At 43.1% G+C, this 19,947-nt stretch overlaps 1 pseudogene; it reads right to left on the bottom strand.

Annotated features, from left to right (window-relative positions):
• Positions 1 to 2,958: 2,958 nt before the first annotated feature.
• On the bottom strand, positions 2,959 to 4,514 carry LOC136133631 (RNA-binding protein FXR1 pseudogene; annotated as a pseudogene).
• Between the last annotated feature and the right edge of the window lie 15,433 nt (positions 4,515 to 19,947).

Raw genomic sequence — 19,947 nt, 5'->3', positions numbered from 1 at the left:
TGCAATCCATTGCTTCGAGAGTACTGTTTTTGGGTTTGCTCAGGAAAGTTTGTTTCTAGGAAACAAAAATCAAATTAAAAATGTGAAACAATGAAATGAAACACAGGTGAGGAGATGTTTCTACAAGTCTGTTCATACTGAAATCTGGTTCATTTAAAGTTTGCATTGTGATCTGTGACATTTTCCATCCCCACAGCAGTGGATGAGGTGGTCTACTGTTCATTCCGGAGCAATTTTTCTTTTTTTTAATTTAGGTATAGTTGATGTACAATATTATATAAGTTACAGGTGTACAATGTGTTGATTCATAATTTTTAAAGGTTATACTTCATTTATAGTTATTATAAAATATTGGGTATATTCCCTGAGTTGTACAATATATCCTTGTAGCTTATTTTATACCTAATAGTTTGTATCTCTTAATCCCCTACCCCTATTGTGCCCCTCCCCCCACGACTCTCCCCACTGGTAACCACTAGTTTGTTCTCTATATCTGTGAGTCTGCTTCTTGTTTGTTATGTTCACTAGTTTGTTGTATTTTTTTTAGAGTCCACATATAACTGATATCATACAGTATTTGTCTTTCTCTGTCTGACTTATTTCACTTAGCATAACACCCTCCAAGTCCATCTGTGTTACTGCAAATGGCAAAACTTCATTCTTTTTTATGGGTGCGTAGTACTCCATTGTGTGTGTGTGTGTGTGTGTGTGTGTGTGTGTGTGTGTGTGTGTGTGTGTGTATACCACATCTTCTTTATCTGTGGATGGACACTTAGGTTGCTTCCATGTCTTGGCTATTGTAACTAATGCTGCTATGAACATTGGGTGCATGTATCTTTTAGAATTAGTGTTTTCTGGAACAAGTATTCTTTAAAGAATAAGAAGTAAGTTCAGGTTGAAGTTGAAATTCCATCCTAGCCTTTCTTGTTATTGATTAACAAATGGCTTATTTGTGGTTTAAGATGTTTTTAATCAGTGAAAGTAGCCACTTGCACCAATACATGTAATCTTTTAGTGGGTGGGTAATTTGAAGCTACACTTTAATATCTGTATTTTTGTCTTGTCATTTTTAATAGGAGAGTTTATAATGTAGAGCCTGTCTAAAGGTTTCTATGCTTAGTATAAAGTTGGTTCATTTAGTAAGCAAGTGACTGAACTCCTATGGCATTACAGATGTTCATGCTACTACTACCCTTTTATTTGACATCAGAAAACCCCATTTTAAGAAAATCGTGTCTAGTTTGTGGATTCAACATTTGAATTACTTAGTGATTCCAGGGTGTTCAGAGGCAATCTCAAAGGAGAGCTAATAAAAGGTTCATTCATTCAGAATGAAAAGAAGATAGACTATAACTTAGAGAGGCAGACCCCCTGTACCCCGTGCCATGCCCAAGCACAGTGCTAAGAAATGAGCGGGACCAGGACATTTAAACAAAGGCTGTGATATGGACCCTTCATGCATTAAGTGGGTAAAGGGAGCTTGCTTTTAATAATCGACATTTCCCTGTCCAGCATGCTTTAGTGGTTCTGTTCTGTTTCCCCTAGGAAGCCTCTAGGGCTTTTGTGGGAGTAACTGACCATTGGGGCTGGCCGAGGGCAGCTCATGGAGCTCTGATCTGACCATTGCAGAGGGTCCGTAGACCTCTAATCCCTTCAAAGGATTCCAGTTAATCTCTGCAGTTTGTACACTGCTTAATGGGCACGCTTGTCTTTTTGGTTCAGTTTCTGAATATACAGATAAATTATAGTACTTTAAAGCTAATTGCCCTTAAAAACAAAAACAACAGAATGAGGAAGACTGTTGTAGAAGTTATATCTGTGACATAAAATTTAAAAACCCGCAGAAGAGTTAAAAAAAAAAAAGAAGGAAAACTGGAAATCTATGATCCAGATATAATTACTGTTAGTACTTTGGCATGTTTTTTCTGGTCTTAAAATTAAGTTCTATATGCTTCTAAACATTGGCCCAAATTATATATATATATAATATATGTCATTTTGTATCTTTTAAATATAAAAGTTGTATTATGAATATACTTAATATTTCGTTGATATTTTTTTTTGAAGGCAAAAAGAAAACTTTTATTTTGGCATTAATCGCATCAATTTGTTTACATTTATGACATGTTACATATATTATTATTCAAACAACTAACAAAGTCATCAATCTGGCTTTTATTTTCAAGTTCCTATTTGTTCAAAAGACACCTGTGACTTGAAGATTCTTTTAAAATGAATATTCTTTTCACTGAAATAAAAAGTTGACATTGAACAAGTATTACATTTTACACCTGTAAGTTTTTAAAGTACTGCAGAACTGTACAGCTGCATACAACATGTCTGTGGTTTGCTGTCTTCCTAGATATGAGCTGTAAAATGACATAAAATTCAAATTATTTACCTTCTCCACACTTAACTTGTGAGTCTGTCAAATAGCAGTTATTGAGTGTCCGGTAATTAGAGGAGAAAGTAAAAGGAGGACATGAAGATGCTCTTCCCCTTAGGAACTCACTTGTTATAAAGCTAACATACGCCCATAAAGTAACAAAGCAATACTGGGTCGTGTTACCTGGTAACAGAAGAAGATGTTCAGGTAACTATCACTATACGGAATAGATGTATCCTAAGTTAACAGCAACATCTTATTTGTTAAGTCCAAATCCTCAATTAATTAAAATTTTATACTATATCAGCAATCTATTTCCACAATAAATTAATTTTGGTTGAAAGAGGTTAAAATGTAAGTTTCTTCTATTGCATGCTTGAGAGAACAGTTCCCAGTGAAGAATAAATAAGGGGGAAGGGGAATAAATAAGGGAACAATGGCAACAATAAGCCGGTCAATACAGCAGACACTGTTAGAGGATTTTCAAACCTCCTTGCCCAGTAACCCTAAATTTAAAAGCAGCAGCAACTGAACAGGTAAAAGGAAAAACGCAGAGGAGTAGGACTGGGAATTCACATGATGTATGTCTTCTCTGAGCAGCCGTAGCAGCCGCGCATAAAAGCAACCTTGATGTTAGCACAGTGAAGCTCAAGGAGCAACTCCATCCTTGACGCTGCAACAAGATCCCTAGGAACCTGAATAAAATCTTCCACAAATTCCAAAAAACCTCTAGCCCTTTTTACAGCATCAGCACTCTGTCCGCAGATTTTAAATGTTCCAGTAGCTTCATCCGGCTCAATAGCTGTAACTGCAGGAACCTTTCTAGCTTGCTGTACGTTACTGCCATGTGTTCCCGTGGGCAGGCCCATCCAATGTCCTCTCACAACAAATTCCGCATGAAAAGCTGCTGCAAGTTATTTTGTGCATTCTAAATGCTTAGTGGCCTCTTCATTTCTGGACCTAAGCATCAACTTCGTACGAATACTTCGCAAATGCATGTCACTCAGAATGTTTACCCTCTTCACGGTTGCTTCGCTGGCAGACAGTATCATTAGCTGTGTGGTTTCCGGATGGTAAAAAATTCGGCCTGCTCCTACTGCTTTCCTAAAAGCTTCATGTACGTTTTCACTAGCACACGTCCCTCTCAAATCCTCAGGAACATCCACTGTGCATTTAAAGAAGGTATTTTTTTTGACAGTTTTATTTTAATTGACAGACCGAAGTCATTCAAATGAGACCATTTCGTTGTAAGTGGCATCGCAAGCAGCATGTTCAATGACATAAAATTGTCCTTTCATCATTCGAAGTTTAGCCAACCACCATCCGCATGGTTCTTGATCATTTGCTCTTGAATACACCTGTACTTCATCTCCTTCACTAATTTATTTATTTATTATTTTTTTTTGCTGTACGCGGGCCTCTCACTGTTGTGGCCTCTCCCGTTGCGGAGCACAGGCTCCAGACGCGCAGGCTCAGCGGCCATGGCTCACGGGCCCAGCCACTCCGCGGCATGTGGGATCCTCCCGGACCGGGGCACGAACCCGTGTCCCCTGCATCGGCAGGCGGGCTCTCAACCACTGCGCCACCAGGGAAGCCTCAATAATTTCTTTTTTTTTATATCAGGTGGTTGTGGTAATCTAACTTCATTAAATGGAACCTGGCGTTCCGGTTGCCAGTTGTTCTCAAGAACAACTGTGAGGGCTTCCCTGGTGGCGCAGTGGTTGAGAATCTGCCTGCTAATGCAGAGGACACGGGTTCGAGTCCTGGTCTGGGAGGATCCCACATGCCGCGGGGCAACTAGGTCCGTGAGCCACAACTACTGAGCCTGCGCATCTGGAGCCTGTGCTCCGCAACAAGAGAGACCGCAATAGTGAGGGGCCTGCGCACTGCGATGAAGAGTGGCCCCCGCTCGCCGCAACTAGAGAAAGCCCTCGCACAGAAACGAAGACAGCAAAAAATAAATTAATTAATAAACTCCTACCCCCAACATCTTAAAAACAAACAAACAAACAACTATGAGGGAATCTTCATGAACATCTTTGATAAATCCCTTGTCGAAAGCCCCATTGGAGCCGAGAATCTCCACCGTCACCTCTGCCGTGTTGGAACCGCAAAGCGATATTGTCATTTTAAATTAAAATTTTGTGTTCTCTTGTGTGCATAAATTATAATTTAACTATTACCCTAGCAGACTCTTGGGCTTTTCCTTTTATTTGTGCTTTTGATGTTCTTTCCACTTTGATAAAACATCACTGATTGATGGTAATACACATTTCTGAAACTTGACCACCCTTAGAAAACGGCACTAAAAGTTTTACTTCAAGGATATACAGTGGGAAAAGATGCAGCCTTGCCTTAGCCCTCTCAGTCTCTTAGCCCCTTCTTCATTATCTTTTATGCCATTTATTTGTCTCTGTAACACAATAATTTGCATTTTCTTTACACACCAAATTATGGGCTTGAGGACAGCGATTTGTGCCTTAATTTTGTTTGACTCCCTCTAGTGGCCAGCCAAGACTTGGCATGTCACAGATGTTCAAAATATTCCTTTGGTGGCGGGGTGTGGGGTGGGGTATATTTCAGGGGCTGTGTGGGAACCCAGGTCCTCTCAGAGATGTGCAATGACAAATCTTGATCCAACTGACTCCCATTACCCTTTCATAGTGGAAAACTTCAAACGTCTACAAAAGTGGAAAGATCATATACTGAGCTTCTGTGTGATCTCATCCAGTTCCACAACTGTGAACACTTTATCAATTTTGCCTCTTCTTCCTCCTCCCTCCCCACACTGCAACCCTCCTGGATTACCCTGAAGTAAATCCAAGACATTACAGCATTTCATACCCTTGGATTTTTGATGATGAGTTTACCTCCGAATCCACCGAAAAGGGCATGTTTTCAGGAAGGTGGGCTTGCTGGGAAGCTGTGTAACAGACATGCCAGTGACCTGCCTACCTTGTTCTGCTTTGACCTTGAGCAGGTTGGCTCTCTGGCTCACCTGTCTGTCACCTGAGGAGCTTGGCCTAGGTAATCCATGAGCTTCCTTCCAACTTTTACTTTGTTCAAGCTCAGGTCTGCCTTTTAGTCTAGTGTGGTAGTTCTCAAATTGTAGTTGCTGGACCAGCAGCTTTGGCATCACCAGGGAACTTGCACAAAATGCAGATTCTCAGACCCCATACCCAGCCCTACTCAGAAGCTCTGGGAAGGGGGAGATTTGCCAATAATTTGTGGTTTAATAAGCCCTCCAGGTGATTCTGATGAACAGTCAAGCTTGAGAACCACTAATCTGTGAAAGTAGACAAGAGGTCTATAAGCTCTTTAAAAAAAAAACGAACAGGGGACTTCCCTGGTGGTCCAGTGGTAAAGAATCCGCCTTACAATTCAGGGGACAACGGTTCGATCCCTGGTCAGGGAACTAAGATCCTATGTGTGGCAGGGCAACTAAGCCCGCATGCCACAAGTACTGAGCTCACGCGCTGCAAACTGTAGAGCCCGTGCGCTCTGGAGCCTGCGCGCCACAACTAGAGAGAGAAAACCCACACGCCACAGCTAGAGAGAAGCCCTCACGCTGCAATGAAGATCCCGCGTGCCGCAAATAAGACCCGACACAGCCAAAAAATAAATAAATTTTAAAAAAAAAGGAAACCCTACTGGAAATTGTGCATTTACCCATCATCGAGTTCGATAAGTCAGTACAATGTCAGGTTCTTCCCTTTGTGCAGAATGAGACCAGTGGTGGAGTGACTGTGAGATCTTTTGTTGATCAGGAACTCTGATTGATAGTTACAGTTCTTGACTCAAAAAGATTTGGGAAAGAAATGATTAGATAAAATGTTTCTGAACTGAAGTGTATGTAGGCAATTTTCTTTAAAAACAAAAAAAAGAAAAGGTCGAGAACCACTTCATGGGACACACCACATCTGTCATTACATATTTATTTGTTTGATGTCTTATCTCCCCCGTGGCACATGGTAAGTGCTGTGAAGGGTCAAGTCTGCTTTGCTCACCGTCCTGCCCCGGCACCCAGGACAATGGCTGGTCAATAGTATGTGTTTAGTAAATATTTGAGGAATGAATGAGCTTTGTTCTTTAGGGAACTTACAGAACTCTGGACAGAGCCAAGCCTAATACTGGTAGAAACAATTAGAGAACAATTAAGGGTTCTATTTTGAGGTCTTGACTACAGTGTAGGAGAATTTGAGCCAAAAGTTCAGTTAGTTTTATATTTGTCACATAAAAGTATCTATTATGTGCTTAGCAATACCTTGGCCTCTGGGGAGAAGTATGGAAGGCAATACAAGAAAAGAGTAAAACAAGGAGCTCGTGCTAATACGACTATTTCATTGGTTGGTAACTCCCTTGCATTCCAGTGCTTTCAGGCATAAGAGTTAGCCAAATAATAATAATTATTAGAGCCACCGCAATCCTTGGGCATCTACCATGTAAAAAGTATTTTATGAGAATCGCCTAAATATCTGTTCCCTGACATGAGCTTATTGGTAAATTTTGTATTTTAACAAAATAAAAACTCATTGATACCTTCATTTGTAAAAAATAAAAACGAGGTTAGAAAGCTGTTTCCAAAATTTAAAAATCTGCAGACATCATGGTCTGTAAAGGTAACACGAGTTTTAGCATCATTTATTTAATACATACCTATTTATTGAGTATGTACCATGTGCCAAGTACTTGTCTAAGTGCTGGAGATACAGCAGTGAACAAATCAGGCAATTCCTGCCCTCCTGGAACTTACATTCTAGCAGTAAGATTGACAGTGAACCTCTGTGCTGTAAGTGATTTTCATTTTCATAGAAGATGTGGTAAAGATTCTATTATCTAAGATCACAATCTGGCCATATATAAGCTGTAATGTGTTACAATCCGTGGAGACCAAGCAGACAGGTGTGGGCATTCCTGCTAACCCCTCTGAGCTGTGAGATGCCCACTCTTTCCTCATGATACCTTTCCTACCCTACGTGGCACATGCATTGGGGGTGGGGAGTGCCAGGGTCGATCCATTACCAAGGCTTAAAGTATTTATGATTTTTAAAGTAAGATGCATAATAAGAAAGATCCAATATTGCCTTCTTGCACTGCCCTGTATTAGCTTGGGCTGTCATAACGAAATACCATAGACCAAGCAGCTTAAGCAGCAGAAATTTATTTCTCACAATTCTGGAGGCTAGAAATTCAAGATCAAGTTTCTGGTTGATTTGGTTTCTGGTGAAAAGCTCTCTTCCTGGCTTGCAGGTGGCCACATTCTTGCTGTGTCCTCACATGGCCATTCCTCACCTCCTCCTACAGGAGTGTGGAGAGGGAGAGGGAGAGAGAGAGAGAGAGAGAGAAAGAGAGAGACGGAGCCCTCTACTGTCTCTTCTAATAAGGACATTAACTCTGTTGATCAGGGCCCCACCCTTATGACCTCACTTACAACACACTGGGAGTTAGGGCTTCAACATACGAATTTTGGGGGGACACAAGTCTTCAGTCTATGGCACACTCCAAAGATTGCCCCCTTAGGTGAGCATTCTCAGTTTTGGAGCCTGCAGTTTTAGGGTTGGTTTGCGAGAGCACACAGGGGCTCCCAGCACTGGTTTGGGGGGTTTAGAGGAGGAACGAGACTCTTCTTCTGAAGTGTGTGAGGCTGGAGCACACATAGGTGACACCGTTATTGTCGGTAATCTTTTTTGTACCTGGCAGGGAGACTGAGTGTGTATACCCCTGTGCAGCCCCAGGGCAACACATGACACGGTACTTACCTGTAGGTGTTTGTGGGTTATTGGTAGACAGTTCTGGACTGGAAACAGCACACAAAAATTGTTAAGTCCTTCAGAGGGCAAGTTCTTCTGGATTTGAGCCATCAGATGAATTCCCTGCCATGCTAATAAGATCTACCACCATTATTCACACATTTCTTAAATGTCCTGGTTTATTTTGATGTTGAAGGCACACGTATAGACCACCCTTTACAAAGGATTCCGTTTGGCCCTCTCTGCTTCTGGCTTGACAAACGATTCTGTTCATTTCCTGTGCCTCTGCTTCCTGCTGACATTCTTGTCTTCTGTTAGACTTGAATGTGACTAATTTAGGAGTAATATATCACGAGACCCATCTGGACCTTGGATTTACTAGGGCTTCCTTGCTCTTTGGAATCCATCATTCCCATGTTTTAGATTGAGAAGCTGTCACAGAACTGGTCAATCGCGAAAGTGGGACCTGATCCTCAAACTCTATCTCCTAGGTAGTGAGGGATGATCTGTGTGCACTTCTGTGCCTTTCTCTTCACCCACATTCACTCTGAAGGTGATTCTTCAGGTGGCCATCCTATTGCATTGCTTTTTCAGTTTTGCCACCCAAGGGTGAGCCTGTGAGTCAGGGGTTAGAAATAAGAAAATGGAAGCCCAAAGAGGAAACCTGGGAACAGATTTGAGTAGCTAATTCTGGCGCATCTAGTAAGATTTAAAAATTAAATACCATTTAACTACTCGAAGGAAATAACAGGGTCCTGCAAAGTTAGTTACCTTCATTATGGGCTCCACTGAGTTTGGTTGAATTTTCACATTGTAAGAGTTTCACAAAGTTTTCATTTTGGTAGTGTAAATTTTTTCAGTTGTGATAGGAATATAACTTTGCAGTTACTTAGTTGGATACATGGAAGTAAAACCCAGTTCCTCCTCTCTTATGATTTTAAGTGGAGTAAAGGCAATGGGAACTAACATTTCATGGCTATTCTGGCCAGGTTCTGAGTTGGACTGATAGCACCTATGAGGTGTAGGTATTATCGTTTCCATTTTATATGTGGGAAAACCAAAGTCCAGAGAAGTTCAGGAACTTGATCCAGGTCATGTAGAGGTGAGTTGCTGATTCAAATTCTACCAGGATTTGAATGCACATCTGTCTGGCCACAAAGCTATACAACTGTGAAGCCAAATCTTAGCCCCACGCAAAAAGTCTCTGTCCCTTCTGTCACCTGTCCAAACTGTCATCTGTTTCGAGTTAATTTCTACTGGTACTTTTCATTTGTCTGTCATTCAGTCTCCCTTCTCTTAGCCCTGGCCCCAGGGCTGGTCAGAGTAACAGCCATATCTCAGGATAAATATTCTGCCTTTATCCTTTCTATCATCTTCCCTGTTTCTTTCTGAGAACCTGCATTTTTTCACAGGCTTTTATGGGGTGTTAGCCTAAAAGAAAATCTTCATTTGGCCCTCTCTTTTGCTAAGATATTTGTTGGTTTTGTCTAGAGAATTAGGCATTATGATTTCTGTAGCTCTAAGGTACCTTTGCCTGACTGTATCCAGGATGCTGGCTTGCTTTTACTTTCATCTTCTAATTACAATCTTTCTTCTGTCCATTCATGGCTGTTCACAGCATCTCTTAGACGCGAGTAGAGGAGAGAGATTCTTGGTTGAACAGAAAACCAGAACCACTATGAGCTCACATCTCTGAAGTGTAAATTGTCTTCTCGAAATGTTAGATTGAGAGCAAATTCAGTCAGTGCGCTGGATCAGTAAATCCATATTAAATGCTCACTGTGTCATTGTACATCGTATTGCATTAGGCGTGGCAAGGGACACCCAGGGGCAGTGCGGACCTTGCCTTCAAGGGGCAGTTTGTAAACTATAGACATATGAAGTATTGCTGCTATCCTTACTCATGGCTACAGACATGATACAAGTTTAGAAAAAGTAGTATTTGGGCTGGTGTGTTTGTGGACAGAGAGGAAGTGAATCTGACAGCAGGTGAGAGGAGAAAGGAGCAGGTAGACTTTGACCTAAGCTCGGTTACCTTACATGGGCCATATCACTAATCCTTACTCAGTGAGGTGGAGGGTTGGACCCATTGTAGACTTGAGGGCATGAAGGTGTGGAAAAGCCAATGGACTTGCTCAAGGTTACATGAGGAACAAGTGGTGGAAAACCCATTTTTATCTGACTCCAAAGTGGGAGTGAGGCCTGGATAGGTCCAGGCTGATGAGATGGGCTTGTGTGTGTGTGTGGGGTGTGGTCTGAGGGCACCCCAACACCAAGCCACTTGCCTGACTTCCTCATCACACAGACTGCCAAGACTTTAGCGTTGTAAGATACCTTCGGGATTCTTGGGTCCCACCCAGACCTTATGAATTAGAACCTTTGATGAATCTGTATTTCAGAAGCCCTCCAAGGGAGTCTTATACATGCTGAAGGGTAAGAATCTCTGCTCTGTGAAGCTGCTCTATCACTGCCCTGGCAAGAGGTCATTGGAAGGGCTCTTTGGTCTAGAAAGCTGGAGTCCATCCTGGCACAGCTTCCTTAGTCAGACTTGCCTTTAGATGATGATCCTGCATCTGTTTACATGGCGGTGACCTGAGTGGTTAAGCTAATGAGAGTGTACTTAAGAGCTGGTATCTGGAGTCATGCAGACCCAGGGTCACATGTGAACTCGGCTACACTTGGGCAAATGACCTAATCTTCTCTAGGTCTGTTTCTTCATCTATAAAATGGGGTCAGTGATAATAAACACCTTGTAGAGCAGTGGCAAGAATTCAGCCTGTTACATGTCAGGTGTTAGAACATTGCCTTCTCCATAGAAAGAGCCCAAACGCCTTCCCCTCCCACTCCTTCTCCTGCTACTATCACTACTCCTCCCCTTCTTCCACCACTTCTTCCTCTTCCTCGTCATCGTGATGGTGATGATGATATTATCACCCACGTCCCGTCTCTGGGTCTTAACGCAGTGGTGCCCACTTCCCACTGCTGTCCACACCTCTTGCTCAGTTCCTACGGTGATGATGCTGGGTCATCCTGTGACCTCTAGGCTCCCCCCACGTGACACGGATCCACTTGCATGGGGAACGGGGCCTGTACCATCGTCTGCTTATCTCACTTATTTTTCTTTAGCTCTGCTGCCTGTGAGTGGTGTTTTTTGAGCGTCGTAACTGGGAAGCAGTTGGTAGTTTTGCACAACTGGCTGCTGTGGTTTGTGAAGCTGCTACGTCGTGCCAGCATTTTACGTGGTCCCTGAGCCTTAGCACAGCCTCAGGTTGTAGAGTCTGTGATACACTTCCTACAGCTGTGTGAACTGACGCCCAGAGGTTTACCTGCTGGGAAGAACCATAGGAGATTGCTATTTTTGTAGATCGAAATAGTATAATGGCCATTTCGAATGGTTTAACCTAATACTTTCATCATACCGCATAAATGTTTTTCACACACTTAAAAAAATGGTCCTGGGAGTTCCCTGGCGGTCCAGTGCTTAGGACTTGGCGCTTTCACTGCCGAGGGCCCGGGTTCAATTCCTGATGGGGAACTAAGATCCTACAAGCCATGCGGCTCGGCCAAAAAAGGATATTTTCTTATTTCTTCTAACCAGAATATTACCTGAAAGGACACATTAAAAAAATTGTGGCCATGCACTTTTCCAAGCATTTCAGTCCTCACAACAGCCTTATGAGGTGGGTGCTGTTATCGGAACCCTCATTTTACGGACGTGGAACCGAGGCACAGAGACGTTGAGGAGCTTGTCCAAGGTCACACGCCAAGAGGTGGCAGAGACACAACGTGGACACAAGCGGTCTGGGCCTGGAGCCTGGGCTCTAAGCCTCCTGAATCTTGGGGTAAGGGGCTTTTTCTCGAGTAAGCGGCATTTTTGCTGCTGTGGACTTTGGACAAGTGGGGGCAGGAAGGGCACGGGCCTCCGTGAGCACCTCCGTGAACCTGTGTTATGCTCTGTGTACCCTCTCATCTAACTTTAGCAGGAGACTTGTGATGTTTTCCTCACCTCCCAGCTTACAGGTGAGGAAAACCAGCTGGATTTCAAGCCTCCTGGTGTCTGACTGCAGAGCTCTGTCTGTCCTTATGCTGGGTGCTGCTTCCCTCTCCTTTCACTCCTCCTGTGGTGGAATTACCGCTGCGACCGTTGTCAGGAATCCGGTTTCTCAACCTCCTGCTCTTTGCTCTGTTGAGACCCAGCCCTGGCCACTGCACTGCTCTTAACTCTCAGATGGGATTCGGGTCGCCAATGGGGTCTTCTTTAAATGATTGGATCATCATGGTAGGGCACAAAAGTGCCTTGTTGGGATTTTATACGGATTTGGGTTCATTTACACGGGTGAAAATGAATAGAATCAGACGGGGCCCTTGGACGTGCCCTTCTAATCCCCATTAACATTGGATAAAGCCTGCAAATTCCCAGAGAGATTTCTCACGTGGAGACAATGGTAAGAAGCAGCAGTGCGTCTTCTCCAGCCTGTGGCCACACTCGAATATCTTACTAACAAAGCAGGCGGTCTGAACAAGAGCTTTTTCTCCTGCTCAGGTGGCAGTGTTACGGCAACTTGCTAGCAAGACTATCTTTTGAAAAATGCTGAGAGATATTATTTACTTTTAATTAACATTTTAATTTTGAGGTATTTATAGATTCACATGCAGTTGTAAGAAATAATACAGAGCCTTCTACTCAGTTTCTCCCAAGGGTAACATCTTGAAACTCCATAGTACGATATCACAACACTGATACAGTCAAGATACAGAATTCTTCCATCACCACAACCAGCCCTCATGCTGCCTTTTCAGAGACATGGCTGCTTCCCTTTCACTCCTGCCATCCCCTATCCCTGCCCCCTGGCAATCACTGCTCTGTCCTCTAGTTCTATAATTTTGTTGATTCAAGGATGTTATATAAAGAGAATTATATAGAATGTGATCTCCTGAGATTGTCCCTCCCCACACCCCGCCCCAGCATAATTCCCTGGAGATTCATCTAAGTTCTTTTGAGTATTAATAATTTATTTCTTTTAAATTGGTGCAATCACTATGGAAAACAGTATGGAGGGTCCACAGAAAAGCTAAAAATAGAGCTGCCGTGTGAGCCAGCAATCCCACTTCTGGGCATATACCTGGACAAAGCTACAATTCAAAAAGATACATGCACCTCTATGTTCACAGCAGCACTATTCACATTAGCCAAAACATGGGAACAACCTAAATGCCCGTCAGCAGATGAATGGATAAAGAAGATGTGGTACTTATATACAATGGAATACTACTCAGCCATAAAAAAGCATGAAACAATGCCATTTGCATAAACATGCATGGATGGACCTCGAGATTATCATGCTAAGTGAAGTAAGTCAGAAAGAGAAAGACAAATACCATGTGATATCACTTCTATGTGGAATCTAAAATATGACACAAATGAATCTATCTATGAAACAGACTCACAGACATAGAGAACAGACTTGTGATTGCCAAGGGGAAGGGGGGTGGGGGAGGGATGGACTGGGAGTTTGGGATTAGTTGATGCAAATTATTATATATAGAATGGATAAACAACAAGGTGTCCTACTATATAACACAGGGAACTATATTCAATATCCTGTGATAAACCATAATGGAAGAGAATATGAAAAAGAATGTATATATATGTATAACTAAATCACTTTGCTGTACAGCAGAAATTAACATTGTAAATTAACCATTCTTGAATAAAATAAATTCAAAAAAATAACATTCCTTTTTATTGTTGAGCTGTATTCCAAGCTGTGGCTCTGCCACAGTGTAACCATTAACCTGTTGAAGAATATCAAAATTGTTTCTGGTTTTTGACTATTATGGATAAAGCTGGTGTTGACATTTGTGTACAGGGTTTTGTGTAAACATAAGTTTTAATTCCTATAGTATAAATATCCAGGAGTGCAATGGCTGGGTCTTACGGTAGCTGAATGTCTAATTTTATAAGAACCTGCAAAACAGTTTTCCAGAGTATCTGTACCATTTTACACTCCTACCAGCAATGCATGAAGATCCAGTTTCTCTGCATTCTTGACAACATTTGGTATTGTCACTATTTTCTCTTTTAGACATTCTGATGGATGTATAGTGATATCTTATGGTGGGTTTAATTTGTATTTTCCTATTGGGCTAATGAAGCTGAACATCTTTTCATGACTTACGTGCTTTCTGTTTATCCTCTTTGGCAAAATGTCTCTTTTATGTCTCTTGCCCATTTTCTAATTGGATTTTTTTTAACTGTTGAGTTTAAGAGTTAAAAAAGTATTACAGGTGCTAGTCTTTTGTTGGATATGTGGTTCGCAAATATCTTCTTCCATTCTGTAGTTTGTCTTTTCTTTTCTTAGCAGGGTCTTTTGCAGAGCAAAACTTTTAAATTTTGTTGAAATCCAGTGTGTCAACTTATCAATTTAAGGATTGTGCTTTTGGTGTCAAATCTAAAAACTTCTTGCCTAGCCCTAGATCATGAAGATTTTTTTTTTTTTTTTTTATGAAGATTTTTGACTGTACTTGGTTGTTTTTTTTTTCTAGAAGTTTTATAGTTTTGTTTTACATGTAAGTCTGTGATCCACTTTGAGTTGATTTTTGTATAAGGTGCAAAGGTTTAGGTTAAGATTCATTTCTTTGCCTACGGGTATCCAATTGTTCCAGCACCGTTTGTTGAAAAAGCTCTTTCTCCTCCATCGAGTTGCATTTGCATTGATTTCTTCTAAGATTTTAAGAACTGATGCTTTTTCTTATCAAGGCAGATATACTGGGCCACATAAGCGCCTACGGTTTGTACAATAAATTTGAATTGCTCGTGTAGCTAATTATAGTCAGGCCATCCACAGGGACAGTTCAGCTGAGGGACCCTGGGGGTCAGGACTTGATGGCAGCTGTGGGGGAGTGAGAGTCAGGACCCTGGGGACTCTGGATGGGAGGCTGAGCTTCTCTGGAGTTTTGCTGCTGCTGGGCAGCTGGGCCGCTTCCTCTTCCAGGCAGGGGTGGTGACACCGGGTGTGCTGGATCGGCCTGGGGCACGCTGACCTGCTGGTGGACTTGACCTTGTGGAAGGCATGGGCATGACCGGGTTAGGTTCCCACTTCGTCTCACCCGTCATCTGCAGCCCTGCCTGGTCCCTGGTGATCTCAGCTGTCAGCTCCTGTGAGATTTCCCCAACCCCAGTGCAGCCTCCAGCAGCTGGTGTTTCAAAACTTGTATCTAGAACACGCAGGACTCCAGTGCCATCTTGGGAGTGTGGGTTTGCACTGAAAAATTTGTGATTATTTTTACATGTTTTCTATTACACACAGGTGTTCACTAGAGAAAAAACTAGATAGCACAGTTCAGCAAAACTTATCTGTAATCCCCATACCCTGAGATAATCCCTGTGAACACAAAATTATTAATTTTGAAAGGAAGATTTTTTTTTTTTCTCATTTCTTTCACCAGCTGGACCATCAAGACACAAAGCTGGTTTGGAAAAAAAAGAAAAGAAAGAAAGAAATTTTTCTCTCATTGGCTGCATCTGGAGAGAGGTTTTGGCACTGCAGAGCGTGCCGCAGATGAGGCCTGTGTGTGTGAGGGCACAGGTCAGCGCTGGCAAATGCAACTGCACCCAAAGGTGGGGTACCAAGGCCAGTGGGACCAGTGCTGCCAGAATGATCTTTTGTTTCCGCTGCTCAGCTGTCCAGGATCATGGCTGCGGACATCAAAGACATGTCTAAACACTGTTATCTGGCCCTATCCTTTGCCCTGACTGTGGAAGGGGTCTCCCCACAGGGAGCCCTGGAGAGCAGAGCCCCTGCCTTCCGTCCCACTATTAATTCCACGTAAGAGCGGATCAGTAGTATTTGCATTAGCCATGTACCTCCGTCTCTCTGTTTTGTTCTGAGAAGAAATTTGTTGACTTACCTAATTAAAAGATTAAAAAGCATTTTCTTTACATTTCTTTACGTTATGTGTGTTAATTGCAGAAAAGTTATAAAACACAGAAAAATACAAAACCCCAAACTATAATTCCTCCACCTAGAAATAACCATTGTTTGCCTTTTAGGAAGTTCTTCTTGTCTTTTTCATGTTCACATACAATAGAAATTTTACAAAAAAATGCTATCCTCCTGTACGTACAGTTTCCCTGTAGGTGTGCTAGGACTCGTCAACCATGTCATTGCTGTAAACATTCTACGGCACAAATTTTGATATCTGCAGAGTTCTATCATATATCATTTTTACATAATTTCTTTACATTTTAGAATTGTGGCTTAAAAATATTAAGATGGTATTGTTACCTTTTCTGCTTAGCAAACAATTCTTATTGTAGCAACTAAAACATTGTGTATAAAATTACCTGCTTTTGTCTATTGTAGGAACTTTGTAAAGGTATGTTCAAGTAATAGATTGTTACTTTGCTAGTTCAGATGGTTCTGGCCGCTTGGAATAAGGGAACCACTGAGACTGACTCAGTTTTGCTGAACAAATAGTGGATGCTTGACATCTTTACAGCAGGGAATGGGTCCTGGTCAGACTTCTGAACACATGGGCACCTCTGTGGGGGAAAGGCTCACAAGGCGAACAGCAGATCGGTCCCCGGTGCATTTTCCTAGGCCAACTTTTGGCTAAGAAACATTAAGAGAGAAAGTGTAGAGAGTCCTGGCAAAGTACTTTGATTTCGGTGTTAGCCTGCGATGTAAATGTAACAGATCATGAGATACCATTTTACTCCACATTTTCATCTATGATGTGACTTGGCCGTGATGCCGGGCTCAGGTTTTTGGTCCCATCTTAGAGTCCTCGGTCAAGCCCTGTGCCAGGCTCTTTGTCCCGACCACACTGCATGTCATCGCCTGTTCACCTGCACCTTCCCTGCATGGATTACCCAGATTTTGAAGGCAGGAAATCAGGCTCCATCTCTCGGGTACCCATGGGACCCCAGCTGAGTGCTGCAGCCTCCTGGCCAATGACATGTTCAACCCCTTTAATTCAGTGTGTGCCCTAAGACTTTGCAGTGATTCACATAGGTCCCAAGCTCTTTTGAGTATATTGCCGCGGTGGTGGCGGGAGCTGAGAGGCAAAAGGATGTGACTGAGAGGACGGCGTCTTGTTTCCACTATGGGATTCTTTCCATGATGGGATGTGAAGAATTTTAGACAGGTTTCCTGAATTACTGTAACCCAGTTCATTACTAAGGGAAGGTGCTTTTAGATACTATTTTATATTATACTTTTACCAAAGGAAAAGATAATTTTGAGATCCTTCTTGTTAGGTTTGCTTTATTTTGTTTTCAGGAATCACAATTTTTTTTTTTTTTTTTTGGCCATGCTGTGTGGCCTGTGGGATCTTAGGTCCCCGACCAGGGGTCAAACCCGGGCCCTCGGCAGTGAGAGTGCAGAGTTCTAACCCTTGGACTGCCAGGGAATTCCCAAGAAACATACTCTTAGGGTTGGTTCCCTTTGTATTTATGTTTGGGCGGAACTGATTTTTTTTTTTTTTTTTACTCATTAGATCCTGGATTTCCTTGTAAGTTGACAGAACCAGTACAACTTGGCGCCTCCCTCAGTTCAGCTGTTTGCTCCTTTCTTAGTGAATCTGAATAAAGGCAATAATAACAAATAGGATGAAAATATTTACTGGCCACAAACATTGTATCGGGTACTTCATCTGTATCTCCATCTACTTTATGTATCGTTTCATCTGTAGCACTTCATAGAGTGAAGGCTTATGGGGGTTCTATAGGGCTTGGAGAAGGGATGCATGATTTAATGCTCCTAACAAGCCCGCAGAGGTAAGTTTTATTGTCTCCACTTCAGAGTTGAGGACTAGAGGCTGAGAAAGCCCCAAGGACAGGGTCATGCAGCTTGAAGGGGTCAACTGGGATTCAAACTGAAGTCTGTGCAGCCTCAAGGCTGTGTTGGTGCCACAAAGACACGGCGATTGGTATTTCCACCGTCTTTCCTCTATTGCAAGCCCTGTAACATCGCGGGTCGTCCAATGTCTGGGGCGGGGGGCGCGCAGGCTTCATAGACAGAGCTGGAAAAGGAGGGGCAGTGGCGCTGACTGATACAAGAGCTTTCCAGAGGGTTAAGGGACCACCTTGTGGTGGTAGGGGCCTCATCTCAGCCTCCAGCTGGGATAGAGGTTTCACACACAGAGATGACCTCCCAGCGCAGACACCCTCGTAGTTCTAAGGCTGTTGGACGATGTCATTTACTGTTTTATTGATTTCCTCAGAAATTCTCGTGAGGTACTTTTGTGGGGAAAAAATAATTTAAAAAAAAAAAAAGAAAAGGAAGAGGGCTGCTTCCTAACCTTAGGAATTCCTGATGTGGTAGAAACAGAGCCTCATGAGCCAGCCAGCACGTGTTAGTGTAGCAGCTGCTACTTATTATCTGAACATTCTCTTCAGATCTTGATATACTTTAGTGGAATGACAATATTTCTTCCCAACTTTTAATTTTGATGCAGTATTCTTTTTGCAGTGATGTAACAAAAACATTTCCAAATCTCTGTATTATATATAATGAATTTAGAGAAAGGCACACATTCACCAAGATCACGATCAATAATAGACACGGCACCAGAATGTTGATTTTGTCCTTGAGGAAATCCAATAATAACAAATCGATGAATGATAACACATGATGAAAGTGGTTGAACTCACCTGTAAACAGACATTGGGAGGGAAGCAGTAGTAACGTATGCTACGGATAACTATTAAATTGGGGGAGATGATGATGTTTAGTGTTGGCAGACACTCAGGGGTGGTGCAAGGGGGCAGAGAGACAGAGGAATTTACTTGGAGTTCTGTGATGAAGAAGTGACAGGCTGGCATCAAAGCTGCCCCATTTGCTTATTGCTACAACTGTTTATTGAACGCCCGCCGTGTGTCAGGCACCGGGGACAGACTGGTGAGCCAACCCCCTCCCCGCCCATGGCTCCTGTGTGTATGGCTGTTCAGCTGAGTCGGGGGAGACAGACTTTATCACACGATCCCTGAATGAATGAGGAGGGATGCACTCAGATAGGAAGAAAGTTCCAGAGAGCAGAGAGCAAAGAAACGTGACCTAGATTGGAACTTGATCTGAAGAGGACTTGGCAATAACTGCAGGACTAGGGGGTGTGGTGGTGGGTCTGGAGGAGGTTTGTCCTGACCCAGGAAGCAGTGGGAGCATTGCAGGGCTCAGCCCCGTGGCCTGTGCCTGCGATGGAGGCAGTGGGGTGGATGTCTGGAGGGCAGAAGTGTGCAGCCTGGGGGGCAGGTGGGGACCTGCCCAGAAAACCTTTGGGCGTTTGTTAAAGATGAGAGAGCTTAACCACGGAGCGATGGGAAGCTGCCACTGGGGCTTCAGGGGCTGGGGCGGGCCTGGGGAGCCGTGGCCGGGTCAGTGGGCTGTCCCCCGATTCTGTGTCCTTTGCAAGCTGCCTCTGAAAACTTGATGTTCTCCATGAAGCTTTCTTTGAGGCCTTTGAATGTGACAGCAGATGGAGCTGAAGGGCCTGGGGGGGCGTCTAGCCTTCAGTTTTCTGAGCTGGCCTCCAGGTGGTCTTCCAGGGGACCTCCAGTGGAGATTTAGCCACAGGGATTGGGACTCAGCGGTGAGCTTTTTCAGACAGTAGCCATGATTGGTACTTCCACCGTGTCTTTCCTCTATTGCAAGCCCTGTAACATCGCGAGAATTTGAGGCACTGAGGACCGTTGATGAGGTGATGCCCTCTTGCTTGTCCACAGCCTCCCCGTGTGACAGTCCAGCAGAGTCCCAGGCTTCCAAGAAACTTCTCCTATGTTTGCAGATATTCACTGATCTCTCTTTTCTA

This window comes from Phocoena phocoena, chromosome 14 (assembly GCF_963924675.1).
Source record: "Phocoena phocoena chromosome 14, mPhoPho1.1, whole genome shotgun sequence".
Taxonomy (NCBI): Eukaryota; Metazoa; Chordata; class Mammalia; order Artiodactyla; family Phocoenidae; genus Phocoena; species Phocoena phocoena.
This window is presented reverse-complemented; position numbering and strand designations above follow the sequence as displayed.